This window comes from Budorcas taxicolor, chromosome 13 (assembly GCF_023091745.1).
Source record: "Budorcas taxicolor isolate Tak-1 chromosome 13, Takin1.1, whole genome shotgun sequence".
NCBI lineage: Eukaryota > Metazoa > Chordata > Mammalia > Artiodactyla > Bovidae > Budorcas > Budorcas taxicolor.
In genome coordinates, this window is record NC_068922.1 from 24,191,348 (window position 1) to 24,215,662 (window position 24,315).

Genomic DNA, 24,315 nt, shown 5'->3' on the forward strand with positions numbered 1-24,315 from the left:
TGTATTTCACACACCAGATCCCACTCATAATTAACTATCTATCAATGTACCACACCACTTTTGTGGAATTGCCCAGATGCACGCAAACTCACTCCTCTAATTTATAGAATTAGGCGCTGTCTCCAAAGTACCTTTGTCCCTGGACTGCCACCTCTGCTCTGTGTCTCCCTCATCCTATCCCAACATTAACCTTGGTCCCTATTTATCCTCCATCCTTAATCTTATCCTCATCCCTGCATTCAAAAATCATTTACTCAAGTTTTGCCATTTTTTAATCCACATGGATTTCAGCAAAGTGTAATTAAAGTAAAAAACTGAACAAGGACACATAGGAGTTACATTCTCAGTGGTTTAGCCCCATCGTGGAAATTGCAAAAAAGATAGCCAGGATCTTAAAAAGAACTGAAGGTGGCAGTAGAGGAATAAACATTCTGTCTGGTCTTGGGACTGAAAGAAGCCAAATAAGGAATTGTAGCTTCACGCAATTTTCTCTCACCTTTGTATTATTTCTCTTCCTGCTTCTTCCATTTCCCTTCTTTTTATCCCTAATTCAGCCGTCTCTCTCTCCTTTCAAGTCTTTTCCTCCATGTCTTCCCATTTGTTTTCGAAGGCTCTGTGCAGCAAAGATAGCCACCTAGTTTTTCCTCCACCTCCCCATCAAGAAATATTAAATCTTCTTTGCTTTTTCCACCCCTTTAAGCCTTATTAAATAAATGGTCTCTACGAACATTATCTTTAATATAAAATGTACCAGAATAACACTGGGTGGGTAAAATTAGCAAAGAAGTGATTTTAGGCAATTGCCTGTAGGGTTTTCAGCTAGTAGCTAAACTACTTCAGTGACATTCCCCAGGAAGATCTACATCAGGGATCAACCAGCTAAATTCCCAAGGGTTAAATCTGGGCTGCTATTTGTTTTTGTAAATAAAGTTTTATTGGAACATTGTCATGCTCATTGGCTTACCTATAGTCTATGACAATGGTAGACTTAAGTAGTCCTGACAGAAACTGGATAACCTGCAAAGCCTAAAAGAAATCCTTTCTGGCTGGATGTCTATATTAACCCCCTGAAGCTAAATCACGCTGCAATAGCATATGATTGAAAACCTCACTGGTTTCCAACGAAGGGGTATTTCTCACCATATGATACAGTCTTTGAGGGTCAGTTTTGGTGTTTCATTTCAGGATACAGGCTGAAGGAACGGCCTCCACATGAAATAGTACTAAGAAAACTTTGATAATGATACAGGCTTTTCCCCCACACTGCCACTTCCAGACATTGCAGGACTGAATGGAAGCAATACTCACTCTCTCATTTACTTCTTTTAGCATCTATTTAAAAATGCCCATCTTACAGGTTGTAGTTACTGTGCAGGTTAGGTGTTGGTAGGTGTTTAAAGTACATTTTTGAGCTAGTGTGTGAGAAAACCAGAGGCCTCTGGATTTGCTAGGATTGCTGGCTTCTGCTGAAGGCCATCCCTTCTTTACTCCAGGATTCTATTGTATCTTATACACGTGCATGGTGATATGTCCCCTTAGACACCTTCAGGTTTGAACTTGCATTGCACCAGCAAACAGTTTCTAAGTAATCTAGGTCTGCTGGAAACTCAGGGGCTAAGAATCCTCAAAAGACCTAATGGAAGAGATTTGATGAATTGGGTCCCTTCTTGGCTGTCCTTTGCTCAGGACTGTGATCCCCACATTGGACTCAGACGGCCAAGGCAAAATGTAAGTGGAAGGAGCTCACTGGTTCCTTACTTCTAAGTCATGGTGAACCATAAGCCACTTAGTTCAACCCTGAAAATACTTAGTGAAGCTTCAACAGAAACTCAGAGATAGTGCCTGTTTTTCAAGAAACTGTCTCTTCTTGACAAGTTCTATTCTAGGTGCTAGGGACAGGTGAAGTGGCCACCATTACATGGAGCAGTTGGGACTCAACTCGTGGATGGACTCATTCATTATCTTTTGCCTCTGGTTTGCTGAGAGCCCATCAGCAATTTACTTCTCACCATGGACCTCTCCTCTCATCTGTAAAATAAAGGGATTGGCTGAAGAAGACCTAATGGTCTTTTCCAGCTTGGTCACTCCTGCAATGCTGTAGACTTTTTCTTTTTCCAGTACTGGTTGTTCTTCCAGCTCTAAGTGAGCCCAGCCCAGCTGCTCCCTTCTCTTGAGATAACATTTTCATTGTAATCGTCCTCAGTCTCCACCCTAGTCCTGTGGTTTTCTCTTTTATATCATTGTTTTCTTATTCTTATCTAATCTGGGTTGGTTTACAGACTTTCTGGAAAAATTGAAATCAACTCAGCATACATTATTTGAGGTATTAATCTGAACCACACACTGGCAATACAGACAGGAAAAGACGGCCCTGTCCTCTACTCCCCACACAGCTGGGAAGAAACGCCAGAGAGCTCCTTTCCTGCAGGTTCCATCTTAGAGACCCTGCTGCTGCTGCTGCTGCTAAGTCACTTCAGTCGTGTCCAACTCTGTGTGACCCCATAGACGGAAGCCCACCAGGCTCCCCCGTCCCTGGGATTCTCCAGGCAAGAACGCTGGAGTGGGTTGCCATTTCCTTCTCCAATGCATGAAAGTAAAAAGTGAAAGTGAAGTCGCTCAGTCGTATCCAACTCTTAGCGACCCCATGGACTGCAGCCTACCAGGCTTTTCTGTCCATGGGATTTTCCAGGCAAGAGTACTATCAGCTATCAACATTCCCTCTCTTTGCCACCCTGAGGATTTTATTTACGCATTTCCAAAGGATATAAGGAAGTTACCAGTAGCTATATGTGCCAATAGTGATGAACATTTTTCTCTGTTTCTTCGATGCAAAGATAATATATGCTTTTTGTCCAGGATTAATGTGGTTGTGCTACTTACATTTTGAAGAATTGTTGTCTTACTGTGACAAAAAATTTTTAAACAATGGCAAAAATGCTAAGTAAAAAGTAGGATGCTCAAAATTCTGAGGACTCAGAGTTGGAAGGGAGGAGTGCCCAGGGACCAGTGGACCAGCAGTGCTCTCTGAGATGAAGGGAGAAGTGAACTTGTGTGACTTAAAAGGCACCATAGCTCCCTCTAGGGGTGGTAGTTACTGAATTACTTCGCTGACCTGCTGCACTTCTGCTTTGAGAATAAACTCTTACTTTAGAACAAGGGAAGTCTATCTATTCTTCACTTTAAGAAGAAGCTAGGTGCCCACAGTGAGGTTTGTTTTGTGACCTGGTAATAGGTTCAGAATATCCAGTTTCACATACTTCACTGAAAGCACATAATTACTTCCAAGGGAGAAAATACCACTGATTTTTTTTTAATGGACCTCGGAGAAGGCAATGGCACCCCACTCCAGTACTCTTGCCTGGAAAATCCCATGGACGGAGGAACCTGGTGGGCTGCAGTCCATGGGGTTGCTAAGAGTCGGACATGACTGAGTGACTTCACTTTCACTCACCTCCATGCATCTCCATTTTTTTAAACATTAAAAAATTAAGAATGTTATAGTTTATACACTTTATAGTTGCAGTTTGGTTGGTTACTCTTTTTTTCTGGTAGTTTTATTGACTGATTATTTGTGATTGTTGACATTTATTATTAATAAATGACCATACAGAAAATTTATATTGACTTCATATAGGATATAGGAGAAGGCAATGGCACTCCACTCTAGTACTCTTGCCTGTAAAATCCCATGGACAGAGGAACCTGGTAGGCTGCAGTTCATGGGATCGCCAAGAGTCGGACACGACTGAGCGACTTCACTTTGACTTTTTACTTTCATGCATTGGAGAAGGAAATGGCAACCCACTCCAGTATTCTTGCCTAGAGAATCCCAGGGATGGGGGAGCCTGGTGGGCTGCCGTCTATGGGGTTGCACAGAGTTGGACACGACTGAAGCGACTTAGCAGCAGCAGCAGCAGCATATAGGATCTGAAAAACACTAGAAAATATGGTTGTTATTAAAGAATATTTAATTAGGAAAAAAATCCACTTTAGAAAATACATCTTTTCTGTGTAACTTATCCTATTTGTCTTTCACTACCAACTCTGAGCTCTTGTTTCCTCCCCTGAATTGCTGGCTCTTTGAAAGCAGAATATCATTTTGCTCCTTTTTGTGTTCTTCCCAATTCCACATGCCTTGCACAAAGAAGAGTAATAAATGCTTGGTTTACTGCCACAGATTTTTATTTATTTATTTATTTATTTGCCTGTGGCGGATCTTGGTTGCAGAATGAGTGATCTTTAGTTATAGCATGCAGACTCTTAGTTGTGGTATGTGGGATTTAGTTTCCCAACCAGGGATCGAACCTGGGCCCCTTGCATTGGAAATGTGGAGTCTTAGCTATTGGATCTCTAGGGAATTCCCTGCCATAGATTTTAAAATTTTTTTTTATTTTTTAAAGTTAAATTTTTATAAGATGTTTTCTTTCTTTTTCTTTTTTAAAAATTTAATTTATTTATTTTAATTGGAGGCTAACTACTTTATAATATTGTAGTGGTTTTTGCCATACATTGACATGAATCAGCCATGGGTGTACATGTGTTCCCCATCCTGAACCCCCCTCCCACCTCCTTCTCCATCTCATCCCTCTGGGTCATCCCGGTGCACCAGCCCTGAGCACCCTGTCTCATGCATCAAACCTGGACTGGTGATCTGTTTCACATATGATAATATGCATGTTTCAATGCTATTCTCTCAGATCATCCCACCCTCGCCTTCTCGCACAAAGTCCGATAGACTGTTCTATACATCTGTATCTCTTTTGCTGTCTCGCATATAGGGTTATCATTACCACCTTTCTAAATTCTATATATATGCACTAGTATACTGTATTGGTGTTTTTCTTTCTGACTTACTTCAGAAATAGGCTCCAGTTTCATCCCCCTCATTAGAACTGATTCACATGTATTCTTTTTAATGGCTGAGTAATCGAGTCAGTGATGCCATCCAGCCATCTCATCCTCTGTCGTCCCCTTCTCCTCCTGCCCCCAATCCCTCCCAGCATCAGAGTCTTTTCCAATGAGTCAACTCTTCGCATGAGGTGGCCAAAGTACTGGAGTTTCAGCTTTAACATCATTCCTTCCAAAGAAATCCCAGGGCTGATCTCCTTCAGAATGGATTGGTTGGATCTCCTTGCAGTCCAAGAGACTCTCAAGAGTCTTCTTCAACACCACAGTTCAAAAGCATTAATTCTTCGCTGCTCAGCCTTCTTCACAGTCCAACTCTCATGTCCATACATGACCACAGGAAAAACCATAGCCTTGACTAGACGGACCTTAGTCAGCAAAGTAATGACTGAACTGAACTGAATATTCCATTGTGTATATGTACCACAGCTTTCTTAGCTATTTGTCTGCCGATGGAGATCTAGGTTGCTTCCATGTCCTGGCTATTATAAACAGTGCTGCAGTAATCATTAGGGTACACGTGTCTCTTTCAATTCTGGTTTCCTCGGTGTGTATGCCCAGCAGTGGGATTGCTGGGTCATATGGCAGTTCTATTTCCAGTTTTTTAAGGAATCTCCATACTGTTCTCCATAGTGGCTGTACTAGTTTGCATTTCCACCAATAGTGTAAGAGGGTTCCCTTTTCTCCACACCCTCTCCAGCATTTATTGTTTGTAGATTTTTGCATAGCAGCCATTCTGACTGGCATGAGATGGTACCTCATTGTGGTTTTGATTTGCATTTCTCTGATAATGAGTGATGCTGACCATCTTTTCATGTGTTTGTTAGCCATCTCAATGTCTTCTTTGGAGAAATGTCTGTTTAGTTCTTTGGCCCTATTTTTGTTTGGGTAGTTTATTTTTCTGGAATTGAGCTGCAGGAGTTGCTTGTATATTTTGAGATGAATTTAATTCTTTGTCAGTTTCTTCATTTGCTATTATTTTCTCCCATTCTGACGGCTGTCTTTTCACCTTGCTTATAGTTTCCTTTGTTGTGCAAAAGCTTTTAAGTTTAATTAGGTCCCATTTGTTTATTTTTGCTTTTATTTCCATTACTCTGGGAGGTGGGTCATACAGGATCCTGCTGTGATTTATGTTGGAGAGTGTTTTGCCTATGTTTTCCTCTGGGAGTTTTATAGTTTCTGGTCTTACATTTAGATCTTTAATCCATTTTCAGTATATTTTTGTGTATGATGTTAGAAAGTGTTCTAGTTTCATTCTTTTACAAGTGGTTGACCAGTTTTCCCAGCACCACTTGTTAAAGAGATTGTCTTTTCTCCATTGTATATTCTTGCCTCCTTTGTCAAAGATAAGGTGTCCATAGGTACATGGATTTATCTCTGGGTTTTCTATTTTGTTCCATTGATCTATATTTCTGTCTTTGTGCCAGTACCATACTGTCTTCATAACTGTAGCTTTGTAGTATAGCCTGAAGTCAGGCAGGTTGATTCCTCCAGTTCCATTCTTCTTTCTCAAGATTACTTTGGCTATTTGGGTTTTTTTTTTTGTATTTCCATACAGATTGTGAAATTATTTGTTCTAGTTCTGTGAAAAATACTGTTGGTAGCTTGATAGGGATTGCACTGAATCTATAGATTGCTTTGAGTAGTATATTCATTTTCACTATATTGATTCTTCCAATCCATGAACAGGGTATATTTTTCCATCTATTTGTGTCCTCTTTGATTTCTTTCATCAGTGTTTTAAAGTTTTCTGTATATAAGTCTTTTGTTTCTTTATGTAGATATATTCCTAAGTATTTTATTTTTTTGTTGCATTGGTGAATGGAATTGTTTCCTTAATTTCTCTTTCTGTTTTCTCATTGTGACAGGAATGCAAGGGATTTCTGTGTGTTAATTTTATATCCTGCAACTTTACTATATTCATTGATTAGCTCTAGTAATTTCCTGGTGGAGTCTTTAGGGTTTTCTATGTAGAGGATCATGTCATCTGCAAACAGTGAGAGTTTTACTTCTTCTTTTCCAATCAGGATTCCTTTTATTTATTTTTCTGCTCTGATTGCTGTAGCCAAAACTTCCAAAACTATGTTGAATAGTAGTGGTGAGAGTGGGCACCCTTGTCTTGTTCCTGACTTTAGGGGAAATGCTTTCAATTTTTCACTATTGAGGATAATGTTTGCTGTGGGTTTGTCATATATAGCTTTTATTATGTTGAGGTATGTTCCTTCTATTCCTGCTTTCTGGAGGGTTTTTTTTTTTTTATCATAAATGGATGTTGAATTTTGTCAAAAGCTTTCTCTGCATCTAATGAGATAATCATATGGCTTTTATTTTTCAGTTTGTTAACGTGGTGTATTACATTGATTGAATTGTGGATATTGAAGAATCCTTGCATCCCTGGGATAAAGCCCACTTGGTCATGATGTATGATCTTTTTAATATGTTGTTGGATTCTGTTTGCTAGAATTTTGTTAAGAATTTTTGCATTTATATTCATCAGTGATATTGGCCTGTAGTTTTCTTTTTCTGTGGCATCTTTGTCTGGTTTTGGTATTAGGGTGATGGTGGCCTCATAGATGGAGTTTGGAAGTGTACCTTCCTCTGCAATTTTCCAGAAGAGTTTGGGTAAGATAGGTTAGCTCTTCTCTAAATTTTTGGTAGAATTCAGCTGTGAAGCCGTCTGGTCCTGGGCTTTTTTTTGCTGGAAGATTTCTGATTATAGTTTTGATTTCTGTGCTTGTGATGGGTCTGTTGAAATTTTCTGTTTCTTCCTGGTTCAGTTTTGGAAAGTTACACTTTTCTAAGAATTTGTCCATTTCTTCCAAGTTGTCCATTTTATTGGCATATAATTGCTGATAGTAGTCTCTTATGATCCTTTGTATTTCTGTGTTGTCATGATCTCTGCGTTTTCATTTCTAATTTTGTTGATTTGATTCTTCTCCCTTTGTTTCTTGATGAATCTGCTTGCCATGGATTTTAGAAAAAGCCCCATGATATAAGGAAATAAGCAAATCATTGAGCTGCCTGCCACTTGACAAGAGAGGTCAAGTGACTTTCCCATGGTCATACAGCCAACAAGTAGTAGGGCCTGGATTCAAACTCAGTTTGGTTCAAGTTTCCCCTACAGAGTCAGTATTTACCCCTCACTTGCCTCTCCCTCCTCCCCGACTGACATTGTCTCCCTTTCCTGTGACAGCTCTGATTTTTGCTCTGATATCTATATCTCCTGAATGTAGCCCATTACTGAGAGGAGCAGATTTTATTGCTGGCTACTGACTGAGGGCACGTCACTTTGGCTGACACTAATTTGGGCTCCCATTCCCTGGCCAGAGTTATTGCATCTCAGGAGGGTAGTAAACCTGCAGGCTATACTTGGTAAAGAATTTCTGGGAGCAAAGTGTCCTCTCTCTTCTGGAAAAACTGAGTAACCACCTTCCTTGTCAGTCCTTGGATATGAATGAAAACATAGCTCAGGCAGTTGTGAACAGACAACCAAGAGAACCGAAAGTGAAACTGACATTTCCAAGAGCAGACTGATGCAGAAGTAAACTTGGTCTTGGATGACACTCAGGAGCAACTGAGTCAAATCAACCTTGAAAACAACTCCAGCTTTAGTGTTCAGTCATGTAAGCCATTATATCTCTTTTTGATTGTTTAAGCCGCTTTGAGTTGTTTTGATTTTATTTTTTAATCATTCAATGGAAACTCTTCATGGCCATAATTTGGGAAGATAAGATTCTATATCTTTCTCAAAAGCTAACTGGTTAGAATTTTGACCAGCTCTAAGTTGTTAAACTTTAAGAGAATTAATTAGATCTCAGTATTTAAGAGCTATGTGATAACTAATTCATATTATATTTACAACTCTAAATTCAAACAAAACCTAAATGTCAGGTGCCTGAACACAAATATAAAAATACTGGGACCTGCTGTTGCTGCAGTTGAACCTAAATTATGACTCCCTTAGGGAGAATCAATACTTTTCTTTTAAGCCAAACTCAAATTCTTACATGTACCTCCAAATAATGAATAATAAATAGAAGGAATTTTTTTTTTTTAATTAGGGGGAAAAAATGTTACTTGCCTGTTACATGAGTTGGAAAAATCATCCCTTAAGCTCATCCTGTAGAGGGTCTTGCTTCTTCCCTAACATAAAGTCAATTAAATAACTTTAATTGAAATAGCATGCAGGATTCGATAGTTGGTGATTGCAAAGACAAATAATTCAAGGGTGAAGACAAATAACCCAAAGATAAAACCAACATCTTGAAAGAGAATTTCTTTAGGATTTCAGTGATCCCAAACTTTAAACTTAGAGCAGAGCTTCTGTTAGTACTAAGAGAGCCTAGAAGACCAGGTGTCTCCAGAATAATGGGAGGACTCATTGATTCTTCTTGGTTAGGAAACACATAATGCCCCCTTATTCCAAAGTCCCTGCTGTGTTTTCTTTTCTCTGACAGAGTCAAAAGGTTTAATACTTTTCTTTCCAGCTTGGAAAGAACCTCTTTTTCCTTCACCTCTTGGTACTCTATCCTGAATAGTCCAATAGAATTATAAGATGCTCATAAAGTTGGCAAGAAATAATTATTTCCTGCATTTGTTTCTTTGAATCAGAAGGAGTAGAGGGTCCCAAGATATCTAATGTAATGGACACATCCTGAGCATCTTGCATTTCAATAACTTGCTATAAGGAAGAAGGGCTTGATTTTCAAGGTCCCTGGACTACAGAGAGCTTGAATTCTGACTGTGAGTCACTCACTTGCCTCTAAAAGACATAAATAACCATAATTTCCAGGAAGTATAGCAGGTAATCTCTACAAATGCCCGGATAAATTTAAATGAAATACAGCTCAAGACTCTGACACTTTAGACTCCATTGAAGTCAGTGTTCTCTGTCAGCTGGTAAGATTTTAGTTTATTTTATTATTACATTTTTATGACCAAATGTAACTATAATTCATTCATTTTGTCCATTAATCTTCTCTCCTTCATAAAAATGGCATACATGATGATGACCTAATAATTAAAGTAATTGTCTCCCATGTGTAGTATTATAGTCATAATGTATAGATGGTATATAAGTTTACAGAAAATTAATATATAAAGCCTGCTGCTGCTGCTGCTCCTAAGTCACTTCAGTCGTGTCCAACTCTGTGTGACCCCATAGACGGCAGCCCACCAGGCTCCCCCGTCCCTGGGATTCTCCAGGCAAGAACACTGGAGTGGGTTGCCATTTCCTTCTCCAATGCATGAAAGTGAAAAGTGAAAGTGAAGTCGCTCAGTCGTGTCTGACCCTCAGAGACCCCATGGACTGCAGCCTACCAGGCTCCTCCATCCATGGGATTTTCCAGGCAGGAGTACTGGAGTGGGTTGCCATTGCCTTCTCTGATATAAAGCCTACAATTACAGAAAAAATATATATCTTTGAAGTTTTTTCTGCTTATATATTGAATTAGTGTTTCAGCCATTTGAGCCACCTAGTGGTAATATCCATGAAATATGGTTTCTTATCCTGAAAAATGAGGTAAAAGCTTTCAACTTACTAGGAATGAAGTAAGTAAAGTGAATCATAACCATTTATATATACTCAGATTTTTGAATTAATATTTATTCATTTGGAGGAGATTGAATATTTTAAAATAGATAATAAAGCATGACTTTTTGCTTATTTTTTCCTTCTACTAGAAGCCACATAGCCAAGAAAATAAAAATTTTAAGAAATAGTAATTGATGAGGGGAAACTTTCAATATGTATAACAAAGAAGTAGCTGTCAAACATTTAAATGACTAATACATTTTAGAACTGATTGTATTCAAATATGCTGTGTGTGTGTGCTCAGTCACTTGACTGTGTCTGACTCTTGCAAGCCAATATACCGTAGCCCGCCAGTCTCCTCTGTCCATGGAATTTTCCAGGCAATAATGCTGGAGCAGGTTGCCATTTCCTTCTGCAGGGGGATCTTCTCCACCCAGGGCTCAAACCTCCATCTCTTGCGTCTCCTGCATAGATAAACAGTATTAGATGTGGTCATGTTTTCCAAATCTGTCTTCGACTCAGTCTTACTTTTTCTTATTTTCAAAGAACAAAAAGGTAATCACCAATCTGCTCAGTGACCCATTAGAAACATTCCACACACAGATTACACTGAGGTTAATTTTCGATTTCTTTCACTGGAACTGTAGATCAAACTAAGTTCTATGTTGATTCTGTTCTGGTATAATAACTTCCAGGAGAGCAAAATCACTAAATACCACTGACTTCACATGTTAGAATCTATAGTTATCTTTGTCTTGTTGACTTTTAAGGAGCTTTTGATTTTATTTATTGATCCAAGAATGTCATGTTCTTTGGTTTCTGGCTTTCTTAAATTGCCATATGTCTCTGAAGAGGTTTTCTTGAAATCAGAATTAGCACAAAGGAATGATAGATTTGTCATCTTTGAATTCACCAAGCTTCCTACCTGGTAGTCCTGCAAAGCTGAAGCATGAACCCAGGAGCGAAAATATCCTCTCTTTTGGGCCATCCTGCTTGTCTGACCTCTTTCCATCTCATCTGTGTTTTCATTAGGTGAGCAGAAGACAGGTAGTTTTTACAAGTGATTCCCAGAGGGAAAGGTGTCTACGGAAGTTTCCAGAAGTGAAGAGTGTCAGCCTGGGAGTAGATGAGACCTTTAAGGAGTAATAAAGCAGAACAAAAGAAGAAAAGTTTCCCTGATCTATAAGGCACACAGGCTTACCTGTGGAGGAGAGAAGAATCTGAGGGAAGATTCCACAGTGAGCATATGGAAGATGTCTATTATTTTGCCTTTTTAAAATTTTTCCTGAAAATGCCATCTTTCTGGACAAATTGTGGTCTTGGGATAGAAGCACTTCTTGGGCTGGGTCAATCAGAGAAATTCCTTAGGCATTTTGAACTTAGGATCAGTAGAACAAGTCTAAGAGCGTCTCTGGAGTGGAACCTGGGAGATGAGAATTGTGGTGCTGCTTCCTGCTCTGTGGAAAAAGTCAGTCCAGGAGATGAGAGGTAGAAGCCAAGATGAAGAGAGGGGGAGAGACACAGGACTGAGAGCATGTTTGAGCCAAGCTTCTTGGAACCAATACACTTTTCCTTTTGCCTCAACTCGTTTGACTTGGGTTTCTGTCACTTGCAACCCAGAAAATTCTGATTAATACTGAGCAGATGCCCCCTGCACACTGCTAACTAACTTGTTCAAGTGTCTTGGTGAATAGAATGTGTCAAAAGGTGAAGGAGGAAAGAGTAGAATCAAGTAGATAATGATTAGGAGAGCCCACCAAGACCTCCTGTTGAACAAGGCAGGATGAGTGACGTCATGTAATAGCTGTAAGGCACCCAGAGGAAGTGTACCCGTGTGGGTGTTTTAAGAAGTACAGAAAGAAATGGAATTTTTATAGACTACATGTTTCCTTAATATGCTTTTTCATCATTAAAATGTTCAGCAATACATTGTGGTGACTCACATTTACTGTTGGGAAGTACCAAGATACCTAATAAAATTTTCTGGATCTGATGCTAGCTATATCAGTATTGGTCCCTGTTATGCCCTCAGCCCTGTTTGAGTAAAACTATCAAATGTAGACTTCCTAAAACCTCAGTCTCATCAGGTGACTCACTGATCCTCATCCTCATTCCCATTCTCACTCTTAGTTCATTCAGTTCAGTTCAGCCACTCAGTCGTGTCTGACCCCATCAACTGCAGCATGCCAGGCCTCCCTGTCCATCACCAACTCCAAGTTTACCCAAACTCATGTCCATTGAGTTGGTGATGCCATCTAACCATCTAATTCTCTGTTGTCCCCTTCTCCTGCCTTCAGTCTTTCCCAACATCAGGGTCTTTTCCAATGAGTCAGCTCTTTGCATCAGGTGGCCAAAATATTGGAGTTTCAGCTTCAACATTAGTCCTTCCAATGAACACCCAGGACTGATTTCCTTTAGGATGGACTGGTTGGATCTCCTTACAGTCCAAGGGACTCTCAAGAGTCTTCTCCAACACCACAATTCAAAAGCATCAATTCTTCTGTGCTCAGCTTTCTTTATAGTCCAACTCTCACATCCATACATGACTACTGGAAAAACCATAGCCTTGACTAGACAGACCTTAGACCAATTCAAACTTGAAAAATAGAGTCTTCAGGAAATTACACAAATTCCAAAATGACCTTCAGAAACCCACGGAAGACTATAGAGCAGTAAATAAAGCCATCCAGAGAACGGATGGATTTTCCTTTGTTCGGGTGCAGTTTTTTTTTGACCTAGCCACAGCTTGTGAGATCTTAGTTCTTCGACCAGGGGTTGACCCCTGCAGTGGAAGCACAGAATCCTAACCATTGGACTGCCAGGTAACTCCCTCTGGGTGCAGTTATTTTTTTTTTTTTAATTTTAAAAATTGAAGTATAGTTGATTTACAGTGTTGTGTTAATTACTGCTATACAGCAAAATGATTCAGTTATACACATATTTGGGAGTTCCCTGATAGCTCAGTTGGTAAAAATCTGCCTACAATACAGGAGACCCCAGTTTAATTCCTGGGTCAGGAAGATGCGCTGGAGAGGGGATTAGCTACTCACTCCAGTATTCTTGAACTTTCCTTGTGGCTCAGTCGGTAAAGAAGCCGCTTGCAATGCAGGAGACCTGGGTTTGTTCCCTGGGTTGGGAAGATCCCCTGGAGAAGGGAAAGGCTACCCATTCCAGTATTCTGGCCTAGAGAATTCCATGGACTGCATAGTCCTTGGGGTTGCAAACAGTCAGACACAACTAAGTGACTTTCACTTTCATACACATACTTATATAATTTTTTAAAATATTCTTTTCCATTGTGGTTTATCATAGGATATTGAATATAGTTTTCTGTCTGATACTGTCGGACTTTGTTGTTTATCCATTCTATGTATAAAAGCTTATATCTACTAACCCTAACCTCCCACTTCATTCTTCTCCCAACCCCTTACCCCCTTGACAACCACAAGTCTGTTTTCTGTCCGTGATTCTGTTTCTTTTTCATAGATATGTTCATTTGTGCCATATATTAGATTTTACATGTAAGTGATATCATATGATATTTGTCTTTGGGTGCAGTTTTAATGTGGAGTGATGGACATCTGCCAAGGCTAGGATCTGCTCATGATCAATTTGGGCTTGATTCTCCACCTTCTCCTCATTCTTCAGAGGCTGTTTGTCATTTTAAAAGTTTACTTTTAATTGGAAGATAATTGCTTTATAATTTTGTGTCAGTTTCTGACATACATCAACATGAATCAGCCATAGGTCTACATATGTTGCTTCCCTCCTGAACCTTCCTTCCACCTCCCACCCTATTCCATCCCTCTAGGTTGTCACAGAGTACCAGACTTGAGTTTCCTGTGTTATACGCAAATTCCTACTGGCTAGCTATTTTACATATGGTAATTTGTATATTTCAATGCTACTCTCTCAATTTGCCCTAGTCTCTCATTCGCCTACTGTATCCACAAGTCTGTTCTCTATGTCTCTATTGACAGTGAAAGTGAAGTTGCTTAGTTGCATCTGACTCTTTGCGACCCCATGGACTGTAGCCTACCATGCACCTCCGTCCATGGGATTTTCCAGGCAGGAGTACTGGAGTCGGTTGCTATTTTCTTCTCCAGAGGATCTTCCCGATCCAGTGATCAAATCTGGGTCTCCCGCATTGTAGGCAGATGCTTTACGGTCTGAGCCACCAGGGAAGTCCTCTATGTCTCTATTGCTGCCCTACAAATAGGTTCATCAGTACCATTTTTCTAGATTCCGTATATTTGTGTTAATATATTATATTTGTTTTTTTCTTTCTGACATGCTTCACTCTGTATAACAGGCTCTAGGTTCATCTACCTCACTAGAACTGATTCAAATTCTTTCCTTTTTATGGCTGAGTAATATTCCATTGTAAATATGTACCACAATTTCTTTATCCATTCTTCTGTTGATGGACATCTAGGTTGCTTCTATGTCCTGGGTATTGTAAATAGTGCTGCAGTGAACACTGGGGTACATGTGTGTTTTTCAATTCTGGTTTCCTCAGTAGTGGGATTGCTGGGTCATATGGTAGTTTTATTCCTAGCTTTTAAAGAAATCTCCATACTGTTCTCCATAGTGGCTATATCAGTTTACATTCCCAACAGCACAAGAGGGTTCTCTTTTCTCCACATCCTCTCCAGCATTTATCATTTGTAGATTTGTTGATGATGGCCATTCTGATCCATGTGAGGTGATACCTTATTGTAGTTTTGATTTGCATTTCTCTAATAATAAGCAATGTTGAACATTTTTTTCATGTGTTTGTTAGCTATCTGTATGTCTTCTTTAGAGAAATGTCTGTTTAGCTCTTCTGCCCATTTTTGATTGGGTTATTTGTTTTCTTTAGAGGCTCTTTGAATGAATTTATCTTCCCCTTATAATTTGAGCCCCTACCATTGTATTACTGAATTCTTTCTTGAACTTAGTGTCTAATTGTATATTGAGATTTATTCTTAAAAGTCCTGTGAAAACCTCAGTGTCAATGCAATGTCAACTAAACTCTTCCTGAGTTCTTCATATTCCCTGGGTCAGAGAGTGGTCTCACAACCTACCTGGTTGCTCAAGCCACAAACCCATGAATCATCACCCCTTCATTTTCTGACCCCCTCACATCTTATCAGGCATTATGATTTTTCCATGTTACCTATTTATTATTTCTCAAATGCATCTCTTTCTTTCCATCCTTACCAAGACCTCCTCAGTCAAAATCTTTATCATTTTTCATATGGCCTATTTTAACACCTCTTAACTTTTCTCCCAAACTTGAGTTATCCAGCACTGGATATCAGTCCTCCTTTCTGGAGCTAGCTTTCTAAATCAAACATCTCATAACGTTCAAAAAATCTTTCATTACCTCCCTTGCCAAAGAACTGAAAGTTCAAGGGCTTCCTTTCCCTCTTTAGCCAGTCCCCTGCTAACTACCTTTCTACTTTCCAGCCACTTATTGCTCCCTGAATGAGCTGTGCTCCCTTTTGCCTCCATGCAAAAGGGAGGGCAGCTCCTTCTGTGAAAGCCGTCCTCATCATTCTTGCCTACACATTTTCACAATTCAGCTGAATCTTAGTTCCAAAACCAGGGATTGAACCCATGCCCCTTGCAGTGGAAATGTGGAGTCTTAACCACTGGATTGCCAGGAAAGTCCCAGGTGCTCCTTGAGAAAGCCTTTCCTAACCTTTCTACTCTAGGCTTACTTCTTTTTCTTTTTTAAAAAATTTATTTGTTTGGCTGTGCTGGGTCTTAGTTGCTGCACGCAGTTATCTTTGATCTTAGTTGCGGCATGCAGGATCTAATTTCCTGAGCAGGGATGAAACCCAGGCCCCCCTGCAATGGGAGCATGGAGTCTTAGCCACTGGACTACCAGGGAAATCCCTGCACTCACTTCTATGTCTCCCCAAATGCACTGTCAACTCCTTAAAGCTAAAAGCAGCACCTGGATACTGAACGAATAAACAAAGTCTTTTAGTCAATCGATCCATTCAGAGATGAATAAAACCATGCACCATTTACTCATTAGCCTGTTTGGAGTTTACACCCAGTGCAGCATCAATTCTGCGACAATCAATAAGAAAAACAAAGATGGCAGTGGTATATTAGTGTCGATAAAAGACACTGCCAAGGAGGAGTAATTATCCACCCACTTGTAGCAGAACAGATTGGTGGGTGAGAGAAATGAAAGATGGTAACCTAAACTGACATAAGCTAGGGTGGGAGGGAGGCAATCATTTCATTCTGATAGAGTGATTCCTGGGTGGAGACTGCTCCATTGTGAACTTTGAAGCATCTGTAACAAACCCTGGCAGATGTCTGAATGGGCAACTTTGAAAGCCTTTGATTGTCCAAAAAAGACTGGAAAAGACTTTTTCAGATGCAAGAGAGAAGAGTTGCTGTGTGGGATCTTGTGAAGGCTCAAATGGAAGACTGGGTACAATTTGGATTTTTATGCTGTCAGTTCCAGGAATTGGCCAAGTACCTGTTTTCAGCCTGTTTCCTTTTTCCCCCCTCTATTTGAGCTGTTTCTCTCTCAATGAAGTGTGCGGACTCAGTTGTGTCTGACTCTTTGGGACCCCATGGACTGTAGCCTGCCAGGTTCCTCTGTCCATGGGATTCTCCAGGCAAGAATACTGGAGTGGGTTGCCATTTCCTCCTCCAGAGGATGTTCTTGACTCAGGGATTGAACCTAAGTCATTTGCATCTCCTGCATTGGCAGGCAGATTCTTTGCCACTGTGCTACCTGGGAAGCCCTCTCTCTTGATAATGTTTAGCAATTAGCTATCAAAACAGCAATTGGTAGCTCGTGTACACCCGTGGTGGATTCATGTCAATGTATGGCAGAACCAGTACAGTATTGTAAAGTAAAATAAAGTAAAAATAAAATTTAGAAAAACAAAACAAAATGAAAAAACAGCATTTGCCTCTACTTGTATGTCAACTAAATTAGTCTCAGGATCTCTGTCTCTTTCCTCTTGGGACCCTGACTCAGCTGAATTAGCTGCTGGAGAGCTAAATCTCCACAGAGGAGACCTAGCAATGCACTTGAGGGACACAAAAAGGCATCCAGCATACTGGTCAAATCAGAAAATTTCAGCAACATTTATTTAGTACCAATGCAGAAGTTACTCCAGAATTTCTACGAGAAAGGGAATTAGAGGCAAAATCTGTTTGAAAGTGGGAATGGGTAGAGGTTGATGGAGGTATGGAGATGATGGAATGGTAGGGTGAGGCTAAATCCCTTGTAAGCTCCATGAGCCTTCTTCTTGTGTTGCTATGGTAACTATTTTCTTTACAACATTACGCTGGACACAGTAGGAGACTGGGGAGAGAAAAAGCACAACTTGATTAAAATGAACCCTGCCCTCAAGAAAATCAGAATTTGGCCAGGGCAAAGAGAAAATCTAACAGGTTTAAAAGGCTATTAATCAATTTAGAAGAATTTTCTGAAGACAACTGAAGTATAGGAAAACCCTACTGTAAGTTGATAAATGAAGGTATCGAAGTTCTAATAGTGTAAATATGGAGTCAACATGGTTGCAAAATAAATCAAGTCAGGAGGTGAGCCTGTGCAGCTGGTTGATCACACCATTTAAATCCTTCTTGGTTCCACATGCAGTTTGGTGCCATTCTGGCTAAATATCAGTAGGAGATAGTAGGAAGCTGATATCAAGCAGCACAGGAAGCTCAGCATGGTGCTCTGTGATGACCTAGAGGGGTGGGATGGGATTGGGGTGGCAGGGAGGTCCAAGAGGGAGGGCATATATGTATGCATATGGCTGATTCACTTTGTTGTACAGCAGAGACTAATGCAATATTGTAAAGCAAGTATGTTCCAATAAAAAAGAATAGTGAATCTGCTATGGGCTTTGGGAGATAATGATGTACATGCAGGTTCATAGATAGTTATAAATGTACCACTGAGGTTCTGGACAGTGTGTGGGGGAGGCTGTGTATATGTGGAAGCAGAGGGGTATATAGGAACTCTTTGTATTTTGCTGTGAACCTAAAACTCTTCCAAAAAAATAAATGTATTAAATTTATAATGTATTGTGGACAGTATGCCATTTTCATTTAATAATACTGTATATTGCATAATATTCTGTTTTACTGATATGTTTTTTCAGTTAAGTTTTAAAATCTTTTACATTTCAATTGAATGTCCATATATAGGCATAATTCTGGGTCTTGAGTCTAGCTAGACTGGACTTTTTAAGTCAGCAGTAGGAATTCCAGACCTCACTGGGTCACCTGATGCCCATTTATTCAGCCCACTATGGGGGAAATGGGGCTGAGATTACTGTGGATGTGGTGACGCTAATTTTATACTCCTGTGTTCTGTGACAGAGTTGCCTACAGTTTCTCCACCCAGTCTTATTGCCTCCAGAAGGTGAGAACTCTGCCTGCCCTGCCCCACTGCAAAATATAAAGACACTTGCCAATGTCCAACTGCATTACATCTAAATTTACATTATCCTGGGGCATGGTTATCAAGGGATTTTTTATTAATGTTCTCTTTGAGTTACAATTAATCAGAGTACGGCCCTGAGGAGAAAGAATTGATATATGATTATTGTACAGGGTGAATGTGTGTGAATAACAATAACTAAGGATTATTGAATCTTTACTATATCCCAGGCATTGTTCTTAACATTTAATTTGCATTATCTCGTTTATTCCTCAGAGTGGCCCAATGAAGCCCATACTATTATTATATCCATTTTAGAAATATGGAAATTTGGGTAGAGAAAGAGAAAGTAATTTGCCCCAAAGCATATAGCTACCAAGTGACAAATGTGAGAATATAAACCCAGCCGGTCTTACTCTAAAAACCATATTTTTAACCACATGTTATTTTGTAATGAAAGGGTATAGGTTGCCATTTTTTGGTTTCATTTTAAAATTGCTCAGATTCACACCCAGACCAAAATAATTAAAATCTCAGTAGTTAGCTTTGATATAAGTGAAAAAATTGCATTAGGGTGGGAAAACCCTGCAAATACTTAGAATTTTGATTTCTCTCTCCCAGAGAAATTCTGATTTGATTTCTATTCTTAGCTTCTTATCTTTTCACAGAAGCATTTTGCAATCTCACTTGTTCTTTTTTTCCCTAGAATTTTTGCTTTCTCTCTTTCTTTTAATTTCTTCCTCTTTCTATTTAAATATGTGCTTGTCTGGGACTTCTATGGTGATCCAGTGGCTAAGATTTTATGCTAAGGCAGGGGACCTGAGGTTCAATCCCTGGTTGGGGAACTAAATCCCATATGTGGCAACTAAGACCTGGCACTGCCAAATAAATTTTAAAAAATACGTGAATGTCTGTTGTGGCCCGGGGAAAAAACCACAGAGTGATCTACTGTTCAGTTCAGTTCAGTCACACAGTCGTGTCTGACTCTTTGTGACCCCGTGGACTGCAGCAAGCCAGGCTTCCTTGTCCATCACCAACTCCCGGAGCTTACTCAAACTCATGTCCACTGAGTCGGTGATGACATCCAACCATCCTATCCTCTGTTGTCCCCTTCTCCCGCCTTCAATCTTTCCCAGCATCAGGGTCTTTTCCAATGAGTCAGTTCTTCGCATCAGGTGACCAAAGTATTGGAGTTTCAGCTTTACCATCAGTCCTTCCAGTGAATATTCAGGACTGATTTCCTTTAGGATGGACTGGTTGGATCTCCTTGCAGTCCAAGGGACTCTCAAGAGTCTTCTCCAACATTACAGTTCAAAAGCATCAATTCATCGGTGCTCAGCTTTCCTTATAGTCCAACTCTCACATCCATACATGACTACTAGAAAAACCATAGCTTTGACTAGACATACTTCTGTTGGCAAAGTAATGTCTCTGCTTTTTAATGTGCTGTCTAGCTTGGCCATAGCTTTTCTACCAAGGAGCAAGTGTCTTTTAATTTCATGGCTGCAGTCACCATCTGCAGTGGTTTTGGAGCCCCCGAAAATAAACTCTCTCATTGTTTCCATTATTTCTGCATCTATTTGTTATGAAGTGATGGGACCAGACGCCATGATCTTAGTTTTCTGAATGTTGAGTTTTAAGCCAACCCTTTCACTCTCCTCTTTCACTTTCATCAAAAGGCTCTTTAGTGAAAAGGCTTTCTTCACTTTCTACCATTAGAGTGGTGTCATCTGCATATCTGAGGTTTTTGATATTTCTCACAGCTATCTTGATTCCAGCTTGTGCTTCATCCAGCCTGGCATTTCACATGATGTACTCTGCATATAAGTTAAATAAGCAGAGTGACAGTATACAGCCTTGATGTACTCTTTTCCCTATTTGGAACCAGTCTGTTGTTCTATGTCCAGTTCTAACTGTTGCTTCTTGACCTGCATACAGATTTCTCAGGAGGCAGATCAGGTGGTCTGGTATTCCCATCTCTTTAAGAATTTTCCACAGTTTGTTGTGATGCACACAGTCAAAGGCTTTGGCATAGTCAATAAAGCAGAAGAGGTATTTTTCTGGAACTCTCTTGCTTTTTTGATGATCCAACAGATGTTGGCAATTTGATCTCTGGTTCCTCTGGCTTTTCTAAATCCAGCTTGAACATCTGGAAGTTCACAGGCCATGTACTGTTGAAGCCTGCCTTGGAGAATTTTGAGCATTACATTGCTAGCATGTGAGATGAGTGCAATTGTGTGATAGTTTGAACATTCTTTGGCATTGCCTTTCTTTGGGATCTACTGTTGACTGTACCTATTTGCTCTATTATTTTTTTTTAAATAAAATACCTGAGTCTCCCTCCCCCAGTTCTACTCCATTCCCTCAAGTTCATCTCTTGAAGACCCAGGTAATCTGTTTGCCAAGTTAGAAGGCACTTGTCATTTTCACTGCCTCTGTTTCTTTTGGGCTTCCCTGGTGGCTCAGCTGGTAAAGAATCCGTCTGCAATGTGGGAGACCTGGGTTCGATTGCTGGGTTGGGAAGATTCCTTGGAGAAGAAAACAGCTACCTACTCCAGTATTCTGGCCTGGAGAATTCCATGGACTGTATAGTCTGTGGGGTTGCAAAAAGTCAGACACAACTGAGTGACTTTCCCTTCACTTCACTTCACTGGCTCTTTTATCTTCCCTAATACCACTTCTTCTGCTTCTTTTTCCCTTCTTCTCTTTTTCATCTCTCATCATCTTTCTACCTACTCACTCTATATTTCTCCAGAGCTTATTTTTCAGAACTCAGCTGTTCTTTTGATGTGTTCTTTCCTTTGAAAAGGTCATCTATTTTCATAGTTTATCTGTCTATACCTTAGTAATTTGCTCTTACCCAAATGTAGTATTTATTTCCAAGTGCTCTCTGGAAATTTCCATTTAAGTATTCTGTTGTCACCATTAAGCTCAAAGTGTATAAGATTTAGTTCATAATAATCCCCATGTGAATTCCTGTAAATGGAAAATGTTTAAACATCATGTACATGAAATCTGGAACCATGCTAAGCACTTTCTATGTATTCACTCATTTAGTCCTTAAAACAGTAATAATCCTTATTTTACAGATGAAGGAACTCGGGCCTAGAGGTGTGAAACCATATACCCCCCAACTGACATCATACAGCTACAAAGTGGGGGAACCCAGGTCCTAAGAGTTTTGATTCCTAAGCACTGCTTTATATTTTTATGCTATGTTTTCTGAGTCATTGTGCTCAAAAGTATATTCATCAGCCTTCTTTTTCTTCCAGTCCAACTCATGACTTCTCTACTTTTCTTTCCAAATGTTTTGGTATTTATATTTGTCAGAGTCTGCAGAGATGTAAATGGCCCATTCGGAAAAAAAATACACAGCGATAAAATTAAAGAAACCATAAAGTGATGGGGAAGCTCCCAGGTGCTAACACACTGGTATGCAGTTACCACTCCTAGTCTTGAAAAGGAGTAAGCAATGTTGTGAGGGTCTAGAGAGAGCTGAATTTAATAAAGTAGGACCACTCACCAGTTCCTAGAGGAATGTAGGCATTGCTGAAATCTCATGAGGCGTGGGATGGGGTGAGGTGGTGTGGGGAGAATAAATACCCCAACTTTTTCCTCCTTGTAGCTTGCAATTTCCAGTTTGTGCTTGGTTATCTCATGCCTGGATCATTATTGCTGTCCCCTGAGTGATTTGTCTTCATTCCCCTCAGCTCTATCTTGCAGTTCTATTACCAGACCACTCTCTCTAAGATGCTCCTTCATTTTTCTTTTCATCACCTTTAAAGGCTTGTCACTGCTCTTCAATCTGTTGTTGATAGTATTCCAAATCCTGAGTCCAAACCCTTTTTCAGATGTTATGTAATGCAACTCTCCTAGCCCTGGTCTCCAGTTGGCCTCCTCCTGCTGTCCCTCCTTCTGCAAACATGACATTCTCATGTGTGCATGTACTTAGTCTCTCAGCTGTGTCTGACTTTGCGACCCCATGGACTTCAGCCCACCAGGCTCCTCTGTCCATGGGGATTCTTCAGGTAAGGATACTGTAGTAGTTTGCCATGCCCTCCTCTAGGGGATCTTCCCAACGCAGGGATCAAATCCAGGTCTCCTGCATTGCAGGTGGATTCTTTACTGACTGAGCCACCAGGAAATCCCAAGAATACTGGAGTGGGGATCTATCCCTTCTCCAAGGGATCTTCCTGACCCAGGAATCAAACTGGAGTCTCCGGCATTGCAGGAGGATTCTTTACCAGCTGAGCTACCAGGGAAGCTACCAAGGAAGAGAATGCAGACATTCTCACACCTGCATCAAATGCTGTAGCTCATATCTCCCCCTTGCTGGAAATATCTTCAATTTTCTATTCAAATGCTGTGTATCCTTCAAGGTTCATGCCTTCTGGAAAAACTTCTCTGGCCACTCCTACATATGTGGGACCCTCTTTCTTTTCAAGTTTCATTCTTTCTTCTTCTTTTTAAAAAAAAAATTATATATTTGTCTCACTGGATCTTAGTTGTAGCATGTGGGATCTTCCATCTTCATTGCAATATGTGGGATTTAACACCCTGATCAGGGGTTGAACCCAGGCCCCTTGCATTGGGAGCACAGAGTCTTAGTCCCTGGACTACCAGGAAAGCCCCTCTTCTGAAGTTTCTGATGAATTGTGATTAACATCTTACCAATCAGATCTTAATTTTTTCAGTTGGTTTTATAAGTACAAGGTTTCATAAAGCCTTGTTTCCTCTAACTGAGGATGCTACGTGTGTGCTCAGTCACTCAGTTGTGTCCAGCTCTTTGCAACCCCATAGACTGTAGTCTGTCAGGCTCCTCTGTCCATGGAATTTCCCAGGCAAGAATACTGGAGTGGGTTGCCATTTCTTCCTCCAGGGGATTTTCCCAACCCAGGGATCGAGCCCATGTCTCCTGCATCTCCTGCATTGTCGGGCAGATTCTTTACCAATGAGTCCCCAGGGGAGCCCAACTGAGGATGCGAATTCCAAAATCAAGGGTATGGTTGATAATTTGTTGGTGTGACTCTGATGTTCTAAGCTGTAATAGTTTGAAAGAGTACAATTAAAGCAGTGTGAGGGATAGTTAACATGCCAATGAAAAGTGATCTATGGTCTTACTGTAAAATCAAGGCAACCCAGCCTTTAAGTTCCTCCCTCTCCTGGTCAAGTCCCAGGTGCTCTTCTTTACTGCTAGAAGCACTTCCGAACAGGGGTCTAAGGTCATCTCCAATGTGCTCCACCTTTGGTACTGTAGGCTGTGGATTGAGATTGATCAGTGTTTTGTAAGCATCTTTCAACTTTCATTCCTGTGTGGGGTTTGTTCACTTCTATTTGGTGTTCTCTCTTTCTGCTGTGTAAGCCATCCTATTTGCCAAGAGTTGCCGGTTGGAATGAGATTATTTGATATACATTCCTAGAGAATTCTTTAGCTAATGCTTCTGGCTTAAGTTGGTCCATGTCAACT